Source organism: Amphimedon queenslandica, unplaced genomic scaffold (genome assembly GCF_000090795.2).
Source record: "Amphimedon queenslandica unplaced genomic scaffold, v1.1 AMPQUscaffold_13377, whole genome shotgun sequence".
In the NCBI taxonomy this organism is placed as follows: domain Eukaryota; kingdom Metazoa; phylum Porifera; class Demospongiae; order Haplosclerida; family Niphatidae; genus Amphimedon; species Amphimedon queenslandica.
In genome coordinates, this window is record NW_003546387.1 from 4,894 (window position 1) to 8,419 (window position 3,526).

Consider the following 3,526-nt stretch of genomic DNA (forward strand, 5'->3'; position numbering starts at 1 on the left):
CTGGGAATATCTGGAGAGGAGGGAGAAGAGAACATACACCATAAATACTTAAAAGTGTGTGCAGTGAGAGGATAATGAAAGGTTAATGAGAATATACTTACATCTTGACCCTTTGAACTGTTCACTAATGAAGGAGGAGGAAGCATCTTAAAGAGATAAGGTTCATTAGACAGGAGACCCTAACAGAGAGGAGAGGGAGAGAGTATGTGAAATGTAGTAACAAGAGCAAGTACTCACTGGTTTTGTCTCAGTCTCTTTGAGTGCTTTGTTAGGTATTGACAAATACTTCTTTGATGCAACATGAAGCAACTGAAGGAAAATAAATCTCAGTTATTACTCAAAAACAATAAACAACGAGACACCTACGGTGCATGGCCTCGCCCCTATAGCTGCTATGGTGCATGCTCTCACTGCAATAGCTGTTTGATTGTCACCATAAAAGAACAGCATGAAGAGAGTCTGCTCAACATTAGCTTCCTGCAGTTGCACTTGCTCTTGAATACCTGCAGAAGTAGCAGCACTGCAGCACATACATACAAGCAGGTCCAGCCCCTCCCATGCATGTATATTGAAAGGTGTGGCATTACATCATCAACTGCAATGATGGCAGCAAGAAGACCATGTGAGAAAGAAGCTTCACTTTTCCTTTACTAATCAGCAAAATATGATAAACTTGCTGACACAAAGTTGTTGCCCTTTATGTAGTTGAGATAGTATAGGTACTTTTTAGTGCCTATAGTGATGTAGGTGTCGCTCTAGCACTTCACAAACTCGTGACCTGGACACATTCAAGCAAGTATAACACTTCATCAAGTAAGATTTACGAAATTCTGTTCATAATTATTGATGGCCATGTTTTAATGTACTAGAAAATGCTACCAGCTATCTCTAGAGTGCCAACACAAAGGAACTTGGGTCAACCACTCAATTTTCTTACTTTGAAGCTTCTGTACCTAGCGCTTATATTTGGACAACACTAAATAGTTCAGAATGACTTTTTCAGCTCAAGAAGAAAGATCTAGGAGCTTAGAACACGTTGTGCTAAAGTTATTATTTATTAAAGACAAAATCATTTGTACAGAATGAATGAACGAGAGCACTAAAGTGCGTACCCTCGACACAATCTGTATGTAACAGTTTCAATAAATTAAGAGAAAATAATTGGTGAAAGTTTTGAGACAGAGAAGAAGCTTCAGCATGTACTAGATTTATTAAAACTTTGTGAATGTTTTGAGACAGACAAAGAATTTTTTGTTTTTTTAGTCTGAGAGCTCCAGCATATTTGCTGCTGCTAGCTGCAGCAATCTAAAGGTGTGGCTGCAATGAAGGTATGGCTCAAGCCATGCTCCACCCCCACACACATTAAATGGTGGCACATGGCCCTAAGTGGTGAAGAAAGCTTTGGTTTTTCTCGACTTTTAAACAGTTTAGTGTACATTTGTTAGGCTCTATTTGTTACATACAAACTGCTATCTTGTCCCTAATGTTAAAAGCCTCTGGCTGCTACCTCAGGAGAAGAGAGCCTCGTCTAAACTCACAAGGTATGAAAGTTTGGGGTATCATATTTTTAAAATGAAGACGATTGGAGCAATTCCTCTCATATTAGTGAAAGATGAGGCTTTGCTTTATTGTTTTATCTGCCCTGTTGCTCTTTTGGTTTCACTACGAAAGAGCTGCAGGAGAGCCGACTACGTTTGGTAACTTTGCCAGCTTCTTTTACCACGGAAAAGACAAATCAAGGATTCCCAAGACAGGGAATAACTTTTTCTAGAGCCAGTGTTGATTATAAGACTCTCCAGGATAAGACAAGAAAGCAGTGTCAGCTCAAAAGTGGAGGTCAAAGCGAACACAGACAGGACGACTGCTTTACCCTCGACTACGCCTACGCGGTCTCGGGTAATGACAGACACAACAACTATCTATACCTCGCGTAGGCAAGGCCAAAAATGTATTTTAAATATTTATATATACCTTTATCTTTCGACCATAAACTAATTTACGATGCAAATAATGTCTGTCTTCTTCCTAAATATAAAACAATTTCAAAAATAGCTAATCGTGACACACCCCCTTTGTTAGATACGAGAAAAGTGTGTACCAACTAAACTGACCTTCATGATTGAGAGAGGTGAAGTTGACAAATCAGGTCTGCAATAATAATAATAATAATGGTGATAATAACAGATTAATTAATTAATACTCACTGAGCATATTCTGGTAAAACTTGGAAAGAAATAGCTTCAAAGAGAGAGAGAAAGGTGAATATAGCGAGAGATTAAATAATACTATTATATAGGCATAAGACTTACCGTGAACATTGGGTCTTTCCTTTTCACTTTTAATGACAGCACAACTGTATTTCGAACTATTTGTTTAAAGGAAAAGGTAAAGACAGTATTGCAAACATTTAATAAGGTAGCGTGTAGATTACCAGGGAGGCAGAGCGTATACAAATCCACTGACATCCTTGTCGACACAAGAGAGAAGGATAATGTCTCCTTCATGGACTGGCCTAACACCAGTCTTCATTTCCACTCCAAATACCGTAGGACGACTAATTTTCGCGAAATGCTAATAAGAATTTCCATGGAAACGGTTTAGATAGTTGCTATGGCGATTGACCACGTGTTTATACATTTACAGTGTCCAGCAGCTAATCAACTATCTTTAGCAGTTTTAGTGGAGCCATCCAGCTCTCTTATCCCGTTATAATTATTCTTGTATAGACCACTACCTTCGAGCTCTTTGCTGCAAAATCAGTGCTGGTCCGTCTGTCATGATTATAAACCACACCCAAGTCAATAAACAATCACGGGTGTTTCAACTGGACATTTAGTTTATAAATAGAATAGTTGCGGTAGGTACAACATTGGTTAGTGAGGTGTGACCATTAATCATCACAAAAGAGAAGAGTATTGCTAAGGACATTACTCCAAAGTACTAGCTGCTATGACAGTACTACATTCCATAGACCTAGATAAGGTCTCCTAGGACACCCCTAGCTCATCTGCGCATACATAATATGTACTGTGAATAACTGCGCATTGAGCAAGAGCAGCTGCCTAAAATAAACTCATTTCAGCTGATGGTTTTGAGTGGACTTCCTGGCTTTAGGAAAGTTTTTTCAATTGTAACTATTATCCAAAACTGAAGATCAAAGGTAGTACATTGTAACAAAATATAACTTAGCATGCCACTTTTTTTGCTAACAAAATATATAGCACTCAAAATGACACATGAATGATTGTTAGAGAAGCTCTGTCGCCTTTGTGGTAGAAATAATAGGCCAGTACAGAGTGTCCTGCTGTTTTACAAAGTTCAAAGAACCATTGCAAGAAGAATTTGCAATAGGTATCTAACAGAATAGTGACGAAGTCCATTCCAAGTGTTTTTGTGATCGATGCTATGCTATTTTGTAGAGAAAGATAAAAGAGCCAAGGACAGAAGAGTAATGCTTACTTCTATTAATCTAGTAGAGTGGAGGAAGCATACAAATGAGAGCTGTGAGACATCAGACATGCCAAAA

General features: G+C 38.5%; 1 long non-coding RNA gene across 1 annotated transcript; it reads right to left on the reverse strand.

Moving 5' to 3' along the window:
• Nucleotides 1-3,105: 3,105 nt before the first annotated feature.
• LOC109582556 (uncharacterized) lies at nucleotides 3,106-3,526 on the reverse strand. The gene is made up of 2 exons (XR_002185150.1): nucleotides 3,460-3,526; nucleotides 3,106-3,408 (listed from the first exon to the last, which is right to left on the reverse strand). It is a non-coding gene; the product is annotated as an uncharacterized LOC109582556 (long non-coding RNA).